At 25.9% G+C, this 16336-nt stretch overlaps 1 long non-coding RNA gene across 1 annotated transcript; it reads right to left on the reverse strand.

Moving 5' to 3' along the window:
- Nucleotides 1–1337: 1337 nt before the first annotated feature.
- LOC147809498 (uncharacterized) lies at nt 1338–16276 on the reverse strand. The gene is made up of 3 exons (XR_015433780.1): nt 16183–16276; nt 3184–3230; nt 1338–1520 (listed from the first exon to the last, which is right to left on the reverse strand). It is a non-coding gene; the product is annotated as an uncharacterized LOC147809498 (long non-coding RNA).
- Nucleotides 16277–16336: the final 60 nt, after the last annotated feature.

A 16336-nucleotide genomic window follows, 5' to 3' on the forward strand; every position in this document is an offset into this window, starting at 1 on the left:
CAAAATTGGTCAAAGTTTCTGGTCTTTATATAGGTTTCATATTGAGCAAGAAATTTGAAACTCATATTTTATATTCCCTCACTCATAATGAATGATTCAAAATATTTCAAACCTAAGTATAAAAAACTTATATCAGTAAATTGGGACAAGTTTTTTAGTGCATAAAAATGAAAAAGCAAATTGGAAGTTTTAAAATATCCTATAGTGAGATACATATTATTTTAATTTATTTATGGGGGAAAAAAACTTCAGAAGCAACTAATGCTATTCAACACTTAATGCAAGGTTACACTCTTTTGACGTCGATTACTTTATACAGATAATTTTTTTAAAACGCACTGTTTTTTATTTCCCATCATGGTAATAGTTTAAGAAAATATTTTAATGTATTCACAGGAATAAACTTCATAAGCAAAAAATGTTTATTTCCACATTCCCTAACTGAATGACATTCTTGAGACGCCTTTAAAAACATAAGAATCAATTACAAGTTAAAAAAGATATTCATAAGCAATTTTATTTTAAATTACTAAACCTAATTAAACTACTAATTACTTCCTAAAACAATAATTTTCACACTTAAGAAATCTCTGACATAAATCTTTATCGATGTTATCTTATCACTATTTGAAAATAGCGTATATGTACTGAGATTTACTAGTTCAATCACAAATCTTCAGTGTTAATAGTGTAAGATTATTAATTTTGCGCAACCAAACCTATCATTTTTATTTATTGTAATACAGCTGTATTATCTCGTGTATAATTAAGAGAAAAAGTTTTTTAACTAAATTACTCCAGACTAGGTTAAGCTGTAATATCCATATGCCTACTTGTCTACATTAATATATATGAAAATTAAACCTTTCCATTTTGAATATCAAACCTAAACAATTTGTTTATTTCTGTTCATGTACTTATTAAATAGGGAGCATTAAAGTTCCCATTCTTGCAGTCCTTGTGCTGAAATATTTAAGAAATTATTTTACTTTTTTAATCATTTATTTTATTAATGTTTTTTATTTTATTGTTTATTTTAACATGTGTTAATTTATTTTTTATAAGTTTATTTCAATGTTAACTCAATTCATTAATTAAATATTTGAGAAATGTCTCAAGATTCTATTTCATTTCTTATATGCTTATTTGAATGTTTACTAAATTCAGTTTAACTTAAAAAACTATTGAGAAAGAAAAAAAGGTTGCAAGAAAAAAAATCAGATTTTTTACACATATTTATGAATACAAATGTAATTGTTAGTTGCAGCAATTGGTAAAATACCATAAATAAATAAATGTAGGGTTTATTTAAGAATTAAAATAAAATGAGAAATCAATTAAATAAATTTTTTTATTTCTAAAAGCATTTGCAAAACATTTTTAGCACAAAATGGTATAAAAGACAGATATAAAAACCCTCTATAATATATACCTAGAACAAAATAACTTTGTATCTGCTGTATAATAGAAGAAAGTTCCAAAGAAAATCTCAGACTCTACACAACACTTTTTCCAAGAATCTGAAACAAAAATCGTGCACTAACTTAAATTACAGTACATTTTAAAAATAAAATCACTTTGAAAACATCATAGCAACTGAATTTTTGATGAAAATTTTTCTACAAATTATGTATTAGATAAAACTATAGTTGGGGTTACGACAAAACCTTAAGTCAGAAGGTTAGCTTAATATCTAGGCTTTTTCAATAATAAAAAGTAAATTAAATCAACAGAAAACTTGCCCAGGAATAAAAAAAGTTTTTCAGAAATATTCTAAATATATATATGTATATACAAAGGAATTAATATAAGGAACGATTTAGAGATAGATATTTCAGATTTTAGTCTTCCATTTATGTGCATTATAAAATTACGGAAATGAAGCTTCAGAAAATGTAAAGCCTGTTTTAAATTATAGATAAACGCACAAATAAAGGGAATTCCTAAAAGCATGTCAAATCATTCCTTGGAATGTAAAAGCACATATTAAACATTCACAGCACAAGATAATTCTACTATATTTTACAATAAATTAATTCGACTTTAATTAAAAAAAATCCTTTATTCCTTTCATTAAAAATCCTTTAATTAAAAAAAAAAAACAACAACATCAGTTTGTATCTTAATTATACTTTTTGCATTTGATTATATGAAAAAAACTTTTAACACACATTTCCTAAGTACAGATTACATAATTTAATGATTTTATTGGGTATACATAATTGTTTATTAGAATTAATAAATTAAAAGTAGACAAATAAATTATTCCAATAACGAACAAACAATTACAATGTGCATGCACATTTCATTAATATATGTTAATACATATAATATTATCTTCCATCTTCACTACAAAATCATCTTTACTAGTTTATTTGTATCATAATCTGTTAACAAAATTTAGAGTACTGAAATATTTTTTACTTATACATTCTTATGGGAATATGTATAGTTTCTGATTTATATTTATTAGAGAAATAGTAAATTTTAAAGCACAACTTAATTTCATAATTTAAAAAGAAAAAAAATATTTGAAACTTAATTTTAATGTATAAAATTTGCAAACTTCTCCCTGTAGGTTTAAGCTATATCTCCTTGATAAACTCTGGATAGTATTGAAATCAACAGATATAGAACCGTCCGAAAAATCAGAGGTCTAAATACTGAAATATCAGATATCTGAAAATACTTATTGGTCGCCAAGACCATGGAACCAAGTTATAAGCTACAATATAACAACCAAGATATAAGCTACAATAATACACCTAGGTGAAAAAAATAAATATCTAGGTCATAATAACAATACATCCAGTAGTATACTGAAATTATTAACAATAACACAAAAAATTAAAATGATAACATTATGACTAAAACAATGATAAGTATCTTAAAAGGGGAAAAATATCATTCGGTACCAAAGATATTGACAGATGTTAAAATAACATAAATTATTAAGGTTGGAAAGCCTAGAAATTTATGATTAAATATTATATTATATATCATAAAAAAATTTTACTTTAAAGAAATCATTAGGCGTGTTAATTTAAACTAAATAAAAACTATCTAAGTAAAAAAAATATCTGAATGACAAACTTTTAATAATAAATTCTGATATTTTATAACTTGAGGGATAAGCAATAATCATTTTAAATATTAATGAAAAAAAACTTATAATTTAATTACCTCTTATGACTAAAACCAACCATTGCTCCTTCCATCTCCACCTGCATCTGAAAGGTAAACAAAACAAAAAAAAAGGATTTAATGCTTATTATTGCAAGCTAAATAATAATAATGCTCTTTTAAATATATATATTTTATTATAATAAACATTCTATTCTGATTATTAATAATAAAACAGTCTTCTGTTTAAATAACATAGTTCTGAACCAAAACAACTGGTTTTATCAGTTGCTGAAGTAATTTTTTTGTTTTTATAACAAAACTCCCATATATATCAAAATTAATGACATGAACAAAATTTATAAGAGCAATTTAAATTTTAATATATATAATTATTCATGTAGCCTACATTAGTGCTATATCTACAGTAACTTCTCTTCCTGTTAGTAGTTTTATCTCTTTTCTTAAGCATATAAACTTAAATTTAACAATTTGCACATGGATGTGCACAACAAAATTAAGCTATCTAAAAATTTACATATTGCAATTTAAAACTTTACGTTTTGGGGACATAACAGAAAAACATTACAGCACAGCATTATTCAAACCTTTGAATACTGCATTACAGACACGTGTAACATTTAAGCAATGAATGCAGGGAAAAACTAATTAGATAAACAGTCATAGCAAAACAATTGGGGATATTATCATAACTACGGCAAGTTGGCGAAGAGTCGCCGAGGAAGGAAGATAACGTTTCTGGCGGAGGGAACCAGTTTTCCTCTGATCATGACGTTTACGCCTCTTCCTTCTCATTGGCTCAAATTCCCTGACTACTCCTTAGAACTTATCGGTTAAGATATATCAGTTATTAAGTAACCGGTTCCGATTTCTTGTTCTTAAATAACGTGTACAAAATATTAGTTCTTGAATAACGTACTCACGGTGTCAGTTCCTAAAGATAAAACAGACGTTTTGCAAACGTCTAATCTAAAGTTATTAATCCTTTTATTCTTTTTTTTAAAAAAAATCTGTTTGACTCAAAATTAATGAGATTACATTTGAATAATAATTTTAAAAAGTCTTATAATGCACCACAGTTTCTTTTCTTTGTTTCTGAAATATAATTCATATTTGATTTAAACATTTTATTCATTTTTCAATAGGATGAAGATTTAAATGAACTATGCATTTTTCAATACAAAATGCAATTAAGATGAATCTGAGGAAAACGTTTCTAAGAAAGCTTAGACATTTAAATGTTTTACTTTAACCTTATTTTTATTATTTTTTAATTAGGATGAAGATCTTATGGCAATTACCTTAAAAGTTTGCAATTTCAAATGTAACGAAATTTTATAAGGTATTTTTATTGCAATACATTACTTATTGCTTTTATCGCTAAATTCACCATTTCAGATGCGTAATTAGGACGAAAAGAATAGATTAAATTTTCTTATTCCAAATGCATACTAAAAATTCTTCACAATGAAATACATATTATTACACTAATAATGAACTATGATAGATTTGAGAAATGAGTTAGGGAAGCACTTTATACATTCAAAAAAAAAATTTGCCTCACTTGTTTGCTTTTTCAGATATATGATATTTTATTAAATCGTTTTTCGTCAAATTAAACATTTAATCAGAAAAAGGTGATAATTTTCAATTGGAAATATATATAAGAAATTATTCACAAAGGAATCGATACTTTTACGCAAATAATAAATTAAAATAGATCTCAAGGAATAGACCTGAGAAAGCAATTAATGCATTTAAAGTGCTTTACTTTAACCTTATTATTTTATTCATTTGTTTGCAGTTTCAAAAGTTATAAAAGTTTTTAGAAAATATTTATATATATTTCATTATCATACGCAGTAACTTTAATTTAACATTGTTTTATTCAAATGCAATTTCAAAAGTGATAAAGTACAAGAACCAAGTCTTATTTCATAATTATACGACTAAAAAAGAGAGCAATTTCTTATAACATTACTAAATAAGATATTATATAATAGTATAAGAAAAAAAAGGAATGGTAGATTCAAAATAAATAATAAGAAAATCTTCACAGAAAAATCAATATTTTTACATAAAAAATAATTAATTGGGGAATATCCTAGTAAATGGATCTACAAAAGCAAATTATACATTTAAAATAATTTATCCTTAGAAGGCAACAGTGAACTATTTTGTTAATAAGAAATATATTTCAGATATTTTTGTATATAGTTTTAAAAACTTAAATAAATATGTATTATAAAATTAGTTACAGTCTCTTGACATAAGTCAATACAGTGTTTCTTTGTTTCTTCAGTTTGATTATACCAACCTGCACTTTAGTATATATAAAAGTAAAATATAATTTACATTTTAGGGCTCTAAGAGAACTTTTGCTGCTTTTATTTGTTCTTTAGCATTTATGCTATTTTTAACCTAATTGATTTGTTTTATCCATCATGATTGTATCCATCTTAAAAAATATCTGTAGTTGATTTATAAAGAAAAGTACAATGTCAACTTTCATCATAATAAACAACACTTAAACTTGAAAAAAAGTTGTTCGCAAGTATAATACTAGTTTCCATTGCATGTATTTCAATTATAAATTTGGAGTTTAATTTAAAAAAAACTATAACTTTAAACGCGATTCGAAGATTTTATTAAAATTTAAATCAAATCAGTAAAAAAAATATTTCATTTATCTATTTAATAAATTTTTTTTTTACTGAGAAATTGAAAATAAAAAACATTTCTGAGAGAACTCCAAACAAGTCAATACAATCAATGCATCAGAATACGACATCAGGTCAATGCTCTTCACAGTCATAAAATTTTAAAATTAAATTCCAGCTTAGAGTTTAAGATTAGAACTAAAATCGAAAGATTTAATTAAAATTATTACTAAATATTGCAAAGAGAATTTTGTGTTTTAATATTTGTGTTACATGATCTTATAAAAGCACAAAACACATGATCTTATGAAAATTCTAACACATGATCTTATGAAAATTCTAACACATGATCTTATGAAAATTTGCAAAAAATTCCCCGAATCTTTTAATGAATATTTTCAATTCTGAAACTGTCGCAATATTTAAAATAAATAAAAATAAAAAAACGCATTGAGTCCTATGTTTCGTTTTAAATGTAACCAAGTCGCTAATATGGTAATTATCATTGTTCCTGACATATATAACAGAAATTATTACTATCTCAATTTTTTTTTTTTCATTTTCATAAGATCATGTGTTAGAGGCGACGAGTATCATGCGTTACACCACGTCCCGTAAAAACGAATGAGCTTTCTTTTCAATAATGTTAAAAATCATATTTTAAACATCTCGTAACATTAAAGATTTTTTAACAAAATAAAATAAATTAGTATCCCACTTTTGTGAGACATATTCCAATAATCAAAAACTTCAAACAATAATATTTAATGACATATTAATCTTTTCTTTAAGAGACGAGTTTCATAAGAAACATTTCATTCACTTGTGTAACTTCTTTTAAATTCCTCTTGACCTTACATTTCTTTAAAGGAAATTTTAAGATGTTTTTTTCGTTAAAATAAATAAATAAATAAAATCTTCATAGTCAGCCGCTATTTTATAATAGAGAGGGGGGAGAAGCAGTTTTTTTCCCATTTTTAGACAATGACAAAGGAGAGAGGAAGGTAAGTTTATTTATTTTTATAAAGCATTTTTTATTTACCCATTTCTTAGACAGATATTTGTTTATTTGTTTAAATATGTATTTAAGATTTCTATTCCCTGATGTATTTTTAACGTAACTTTTCCTTTTCTGCATTTTTAGAAATCTTATATTGGGTAAAATAATGTGTTAAAATGCTTTTTCCATATTCGAAGCTATGAAGTTCAATGAGTTCGAATTTATTATTATTTTATTACATAGAAGCAAACTGAAAATTGCTTGAACAGTATCTGATGTATCAAAGGCTCTAGGATGGAAATTATGTCTGACGATTCGCATGCATTGCGTATTCACTGTAGCTTGTATTTTTAAAACAGCCCTTTTCAAAAATCAATATAATTTATTATTTTACACGTAATAAGCTTTCCAAAAAGAGTGGACAAAAAAATCTGAGAAAGTTGTGCAGTACTTTCCCAAAAACCAGGCAAATTTTAATTCAAAAAGAGAAGTCCGAATATATTCATTAACAAAGATATCAATACAAGAATGAGTCTTTTTATTTAGTATTTATGGCTCAACATCTTTATCAATAACACTGTTAGAAATGTTTTGTTATTCGTCTCAAACTATAAAGTCAAAAATCTGAAGGAATGTTTAGTTAGAAAAACGAGTATGATTTTGCGTTTTAAATCGTGTATTAAATTATGTGCACCTGCAGTGATTAAATTGCGTATCTTACATGTGCCTCTCAAAACACGGAAACTGCATCTTAGTACGAGTAATATTTTGTCCTACTAGTTTTTATTAATGAAATATATCTTTGCTGTTATAAACTTTCAATTAAAATGAACAATGATGTGTTAATAAACATTAAAAATGTATGGATAAGCTATCTTATTAAATCTACAATATAGTAAGCAAAAATCCAATTTAATATGTATAAAAAAATTATTTAATTAATTGTGTATCAGGAAATTAAGCTTGTTTTTCTCTTGTTTTAATCTAGCCATACAGTGTTATTGTAAGTTCCAAAAATCACAATCATATGTGATGCCTTCAACTAGCAAGCAACATTTTTTATAACAGAAGATTTTCGATTGCAATTGCTAAGAATACAAAAGAGGATCTATTTCTTGATTTAAGAGTTGCAAGAAAATGTAGCTGCACCACAACTAATTGCAAATTTTCTACAGAATTTTTTAACTTCTTAATTGAAATATTCTCGAGCAGCATGACAAATAAAAAATTTTGTTTTATTCCACTTACGAGTAGTGTCTTATTTTCCACCCCTATTCTTATTAGGGGTGATTGTGAGCCCAATTAAAAAGTCCTGAAAATTTCCTGAGAAAATCATTAATGACGCATTTCAAAAAATTAATATCTTTATAAATTTAAATCATTGATATTTTCACAACGTGAAAGTCTACATAAATTATATGCAGCATAATTTAAATTAATAATTCTGTATTTAGTTTACTTTTATCTCTAATCACATTTATTATTTTACCAGAAAAAATATTTACGAATGAAAGAGATGCCAAGAATAAATTCTAGTTCTAATATTTTTAAATAAAATATACAATAGTTTTTATACATAAATGTGATCGATGATTTCTGTAAACTTCTGGACTGTGGATTTCCTGATCGCGGATAGCGAAACATCTGGAAACCCGGATTTTTTCCGGAGCACATTCATCTCTGTATTATTTTCAATTTAAAAATGGAAAGAGAGAGAGAGAGGGAGGGGGTTTAATTTAAATAGTTTGTAAAGAGAGGCTTGAACTAAGCAAAGTATAATAAACAATAAGAGAAATTATGCTATGTTTACAAATAATTCGAATAGTCGAAAATAGTATTTTTTATTATTAAATAAAATGCAACTTGCAATTTATTTAATTCAGTAATTTTGACATGAAACTCAGGTTATATATCTTAATGATTATAATTTAGCTCATCTCATTTGTAATCTTATATAATAATTATAAATTTAATTTTTAACAATCTACATTGAACTTTTAGTAATCTATTACCAACCAACAACCATAAATTCCAAGGTCAGGGCTTTATTGCTAACATCCGCTGCAGCATTTTCGTCATGGTGCGGGGATTAGGTTCCCAAGTACCATATGATAATGGATGGGAGGCCTTCTTGTGTCTTCATTGATAAGATTTGGTTTCGAAATAGTCAAATACTATATAAATATAATACACCATTTCTTACAATATATTTAATAATTCCTTTAAAATGTCCATTATAAATGGCAAAATTTCCTATAATTTACATAGATTTAGCAAATTTTTTTTCTCCATAAATGCTTATAAAAAGTAATGCTTGCATTAAACTTTCATTTTTATTTAAAAATTCTATCATAAATTTTTTATTTCAAACTTTCTTCATAACCACTTATCATCCCACTAAAAATTAAGCAAGCCTAATAATATTGCGATCCAGTTGCAGACAATAGATTCAGACTAAAGGCATTTGATTTATATGTAAGCATAAGTAACTTGAAATGTTAATATTAGACAGTTATGGGTGATTCTTTGGAAACATGACAATTGGAAAAGGAAAAAAAAATTTAAAATTTAAAATCTTCAAAATAATCATTTTTTTTCTGTATATTTATTTAGTTACATTTATTAATATCTTACAGACCGCAGTGTAGTTTATTGAAATTTGTTCAAGGAAAAATATTTAATTGGTGTAATCAATTAAATCTTCAAATCGAGCAAAATCAGTTGCAAAAATTAAAAAAATAAAAAGCTTTTCTTAAAGTTTATAAATACAAAAATCAAATAAGAGCTGGGTCGTAGAGAGAATTTGTAATCTGACTCAACTAAAAATAATAAACTAAATAACCATTTCTTAACTTTTCAATAAATTCTGCATTCAAAATAATCATGTCTATAAATCGGAATTGTAAAAAAATTAGCCCAACTCCGATTATGAAAATGATTTAGACAAATGTTTATAATCATGAGGATAGAAATATTACTTTTATTAATCTTACTAAAATCGTTTAAATTATTACTTATTACAAAATTAATTTATAATCTTTAAAAGTTTTTGAGCCTATTTTTTTTTTTACTAAAATATTAAAAAAGTACACATAAAGCTATTGAGACTGAGGGACAATCTAGCTATTGATTTTCTGGAAACGGCAAAACGTTATGATTAAATGAAAATAAATAATATTAATTGCGAAAATATAAATCACCATAGAGAAAAAAAAAGGGGGAGGGGAGGGAACTTAAATAGAAAGAAAATTGTAAAGAGGAACGAAATGTTTCTGTTACTTTAATTATTCTTTGTAATTCATTCTATTTTCACCTTCAAGGCGATCTTTCAAAACTAGTATTTCGTATTTTTACAAACTTTAATTCCTGATTTGGATTATTTTAAAATTAATATTGTCTATGGAGCTGTAATTATTTCTAAAAGCATAAATACATTACAAATAATAAAGTTAACGAATATCTTTTAGATTGATAGGTTCATATCATTGACGCATAATTAAAAAAATTTTTTTTTTGTAAAATTACTTACTTTTTAAATAATTACATCCTAATACACTTTTATAATTAAAAATGTATTTATAATTATGATTTCATGACAATCCATGTTAACATTGCACCGATTTTCATAGCAAATAATACATACTTATAAATTATTTAATTAAATATTTAACAAATAAGGTATCCTTCAGCTCATAAAATTCCTAAGACAAATTTATTAAGCTAAGTTCTAAAGGTAAAAATTAAATTTAATGTATCATGGTTAGTTTCCTTCAATATTTATTAAAGAATCAGCTTGGGCTAAGACATTTATTTGTTATGCGTGATTGTGCATTAATATTTTTTACAAATGCATGTCTTGAATCTAAGATTAAATGAAAATTTCAATATATTATAAGTCGGTGGTTGGCTTTCTGAAAAATTCGGAGTCGAAAATTTCAACTACCAACTCTACAACTATGGTTCGAAAAATATGAAAAACTGTTTTAAAGATAAACTAAATATATAAAACGATTAATTGTAAAAAAATGGGTTTTTTAAAAACTGGTGAAGTAAATTCGAAGTATCCGCGCATTGTTAAGACTTTGTTAAATCGAAAAAATTAAATTTATTTTTGGAAAAAGCATAAATTGTTATAGAATAAACTTTATGTTGAGAAGAAAGAAGAGTTAAAATATCTAAAAAATATAATTGATAAGAAAAAATCGACTTTTTTATACTAAGAAATTTATTTGTCGTATACTCTATTAAGACGGTCAACTGTAATAGCATTTTTTCCCAATTTTTTTTATTATTAAAATCTTTCGCACATTTATCTCTCATTTCCTTTATGTTAGTCAATAACTATTTTAAAGTTGCTTTAAGTTAAAAAATTAGAAAGTTGAAAAAAACGCATAAAATTTTATTTTACTTGCTGCAGGGTTCCCACGGTCTGGAAAATTTTTCAAAGTGGTCGCAAATGTGGGATAAAACTAGATATTTTAAGCAGTTAAAAAATATTTAATTTAAAGGAAATATATATTGGTGAAAAAAATAACTCAAGAATCGAATTTACGAATGAAAGATAAATTTAAGCATTTTTCAGTTGTCTTGAAAATTTTTTAGCTATCACTCATTTATTTTTTCCAGTTTTTTTTTTAAGGCGCTTTATTTCGTGTGTTTCTGGCACAATTTTTTTTTTCTTATGTCGAGAAAGAGTTCAAGGTGCATAAATCCCCATGGCAGAAGTACCTTGAAATCTTGAATAATCTAATATCTGACATTGTAGGAGATTCATTTAATATAAAATTTAATAATAATCATTTATTAGAAAAATCTTAGTTGTATGATGGAAATAATAATAATAAAAATAAGGTTGAAAAAATAGAAATAATAAAAGAAATAAGAATAAAATATAATAAAACAAAGAGTAAAAAATAATAATAAAAGAATTCAAAATTTGACGTAAATCAGGCACTTATGCACCAGTAATAAAGTCGGACATTCGTTGATCATGAAATATCGATGCATTTCACTCAATGAGATAGATATGAATAACTCTGTATCAATTTGCCCTTTACAACACTATTCTTAATATGCTTGCAATAAATTTTACTTCTAAAGTTTTTTTTTTTTTTTCAAAAATCGTTTTTTAAATTACTTTCAGATAGAAAAATTTAAATAAGAGAAGTTATTTCAAAAAATATAACACAATGAAAAACTTTTAAAAAAATACCATAAAGCTTCAAATTTAAACTACTGAGTTCCACACAAAATTTTCTCCACCCTCATCCAAAGAATTCGAAATTCCACATTTTTTATTAGATTTTACAATAATTACAAAGCATTTTATGTAACATAAATGCGAGTGAGTACAGTGTGGAATATTTTCAACTAAAGAAAATTTTGCAGATACTAGACTTAATAGTTTTTTTTTTCTACACTTAATAGTCTTTATAGACTTAATAATTTTTTTCCCATGTTTTTTCGTTTAAAAATTTTCATATTTGGTTTTTTCAGCAGTCAACTTATACACCTGACATACCAAAAATTACAAGAGCGCAATCAAAAATATAGCGGGTCGACTTATATACCGGTATATACAATATACAGAATTTTATATTTTTACAATTGGGTAAATTATGTTATAAATCTTCATTGTAGTCATAAAACTTATGGTTATTAAAATAACACTTGCTAAAATTAATTTAAATCATAAATGTATAGTTTAATATCATAAGAACAGAAGTTTCGAAATAGGTTATCTTACAGTGCGTGTAGATACGTTGATCAAAAAATGACGTTAATAAAGTATGACAAAATAAAAATAATAAAGATTACAAGTGAAGCAGGATGTAATGAATACTATTTAAATATTTTTATCTAAGAAAATTGACTTCTGGAGTCGATTTGCTAAGAAAAGAATTATTTACTGATTTGATAACAATAAAAAACACGGTATTTTGATCTGTTCCGCAAATAACCAAACAATTTGTCGATTCGGGAAAATATATTCAGCTTCAGTATTTTTCATTTTGGAAAAACAAAGAGTTTTGGAATTATTGGCTACATCTGAAGTTTAAGCACATCATAAATAAATGCTAATAATTAGGCTAATAATATGATAATAATTAAATGCTAATAATACGTAGCGGGTCCTAAAATTTGGCTTGGTCCAGTCATTCAAAACTAAACAGAAAAAAAGAAATCTAGGTGTATATATGCATAAACTACAGACGCAACTTATGGACGATGGGAGCTACCTAAGGCATTTGCAGCTGTTAATGTTAAACCTTGTAATTTTCAGCTACACCTAGAAGATAAGAGGATTCCTAAGTCAAGCCCAGTAACCTTATCAAGTCGACCAAATTCGATTTCGTGAAGAATTTTGTAGTTAAAACTAACACGTATTCGTGGGAGAAGAGAAAAACCGTCCATTGTTAGCCTGATGGTAAAGGAACTCAACCGGAGAGAAATTGAACATATTGCATCGTTACCAATAGATAATTTTATTCCGTTATGCTTCAGTTTTACGTAAGCACGAATAATAAAATTTCCCGAGATAAGTTCATTATGTCAAAGATTAATTTTTTTTTAATATTATTTTATGGATGTGTCCTTCTTCTCAATCTTAATGTAACTTTCTGTATTATTGATTTTATTATTTGAATTCTTCAAAATAGAAAATTCGAAAGACTTCAATCTTCAAAGAACGACAACCAGAAAATAAATAATTCAAATGCGAAAAACAAGAAGATTTTCACCGACATCAGAATTTTTCAATTTAAATTGTGGGATTGATGAGAAAAATTTAGAGGAATCGTATTTCACCACTCTTAATGACTTTTTATCATTTATTTCTTTTATACTACATGTATAAAAGTAACAATTTAAAATTTCTTAAACTAAGAAACCTTATTCGAAAGTGAATATAAAAAAGAAATTTTTTTAATTTTATTTTTCAGTTTCAGTTAATATGTAATAAAAATGGGTTAACGTCCACTGCAGATTGGTAAGCAACTATATCAATCGTCAACGACGATTAAGTGCACTATTTCCATCCTTTTTGATAAAAACCTTTAAGGTCGTAATCAGCTATAGGAATTAATAAATGAGAAGTCATAGAAGGGGAGAGGCGAATTCGTGAAAGCAGGACTTTAAAACTAGTTCATTATATGAACCTTATTGACCCTGCCCAATATTTATTTCTGAGATCAATTTTTGAACTCAGAAATAAATATTAGGTTGGGTCAATTTTATTGAAGGCAAATGCATATAATTGATTTATTACATGGCAGTTCCTTCCTGGCACTCCCCCCCCCCCGAGGCTGAAGTATTAATAAAATATCAGAATCTAGATTTCTGAAAAACCATGAAAAAAAGATTAAATGATTGAACCCATTAACCCTTTTCTATTGACACTAAATAAAACTTCTTTTTAATAATTAATTGAAGACTATAAGTGTTATTTATAGAATTCGAAACAGAAGTTAATACCGAGAAATTATTTGAGCGAAAAATATGTTGAAATGTTAATTATTAGGAGTTCAATAATTTTTAAGCTATTTAGTGCATCTGAAAATTAGTTCGTGGATATAAATGCATTAAATGTTTACATAAGGCGTTTTAAATTTTTACATGCGTAAAATTATTACATTTACAAAATCGGAGTTCCGTCGAAAAAAATTGGATCATTTAGGGTTTCATAATCGAAAAAAATTTGGGAATCGCTGTCGTGATACATACATTTTTACTTGATGGAATGTTCTTATTATTAAAAAATGTAATTTACTTTGAATTTTATTCACCCTAATTATTGATGGAAGTTACTATTACGAAATAATTTAAGTTATAAAAAATTTAGTTTATAAGGAATATTTTTTTAGTCATGAAAGCATAATTTCAGTATTGCAATGGTAATAAATTTCCTCTAAGTCCCATTGAAGGGGGTGTGATAATTTCAGATTGCTCAGTTGAATAGGAAGAGAGCGGTCTTTTCTAGAAGATGAACTTTGACATTGATGAATTTTTCCCCCAGTGCAGCTGTGGGCTTAGGCTCCTCTAAGGCTGTGGGAGGAATGCCTTCTAAGAAAAAGATCACCCGATACTTTGTCAAGTTTCCCGCCGAACACTCCAAACTAACGTTTTGATTGGTTCGATAGAAAAGCGCGCACTTCTTTCTTTCAATATGGCTGTGTGGAAAGTTACACAAACTGTTTTTTTGTAAGAGTTTTTATTTGAATTAATAATTGCCTAATTCGCAATAAATATAATTTTATTTTTTAATTTCAAACTTCTTTTTTTGTTAATTTAAGATTTGCTATTAAAAAATTTGTTTATTTCCCCCCCTTCTCTTTCGACTCGATGTTTATTCGTAAATGAAGTAAGTTTCTTTCCCGGTATTTTAAAAATTTTATAGTGTATAATTTAGACGTAATGCATCTTTACTTTTTACTAATTATTGTTTCTTTAAAAAAGTAAATATAAATTTTAAAAGTAAATATAAAGTTAGTATGATTTTGCTTAAAATTTATGTTTAAAAAAAAACACCATTTACTTTGCTTAATTTGTTTAAATAAGATCAAAATTGTATAGAGTATTATAATGTGTAAATATTGGAAGAAAAAGTATTATGTATTCAGTTTTAATAATTATAATTTAATATAATTCTTTAAAAAATTAAATATAAATTTAAAGTTAGTATGATTTTGCTTAAAATTTATGTTTTAGAAATCGATAACCATAAATTGAAATTTAATTAGAAATTTCTGAGGGAAAGTTTAATTCAATTAACTATTTTAAAAAAATTAGTTTTGTTTTATTAAGAATGTTACCTGAAAAGCATAGTATTTAATATGCAATAAATATAAAAATTATTACGTTTGCCAAACTTTCCATTTAGAATTAACAGTTAAAGCTTAACAATTTTAAAATTGATTAGCTTACTTGAATAGAGTTTCCATAAGTAAGTGTTTATTTATGTTTATCTTTGATTTTCTATTCGTTAGCCTTGTTTCTTTAAAATCCAGATTTTTCACTCTTGAACTATGTTTACATTTTGCATGCGATTTTTTTTTCTATCTTCTGTACCTGTTATTTCAATTTTCTCCCCGTTCCTGATATCACGACGGTAACACCGTTCTTTTTTGGTCCTCTCCTCTTAGAGAGCGCCTTTTCTTTCCCCCATCTTCCCCCTTTCCGTCGTGATGTCATGATCGGGTTTCTCTTTTTCCTCCTACCCCTTGGCGGCCTATCTAAATAGGTCGCCAAAAAATTGGCGGCACTTGGCCTTGCCGTAGTTATGATAATCATCCCAAACAATTAATTAAAACAGAAAATATATTAGAAATTTATTAGTTGTAATCACAAACAAAAGTTTAATGAAAATGATAAATTACTTACTTCACTGCATTATTAATTCACAGTTTCGCGTTCTCCAGTTTCAACGGAAAATAACAAATAATAATGGTTGTAAAGCTTTGCAGATTCCCGCCACAGCACAGCGTCACAAGACAGTACATGGCATGTTGCGCACGCACAATTTTATTCTGACGTC

This window comes from Parasteatoda tepidariorum, chromosome 5 (genome assembly GCF_982258835.1).
Source record: "Parasteatoda tepidariorum strain Cologne lab strain chromosome 5, Ptep-v5.0, whole genome shotgun sequence".
Classification (NCBI taxonomy): domain Eukaryota; kingdom Metazoa; phylum Arthropoda; class Arachnida; order Araneae; family Theridiidae; genus Parasteatoda; species Parasteatoda tepidariorum.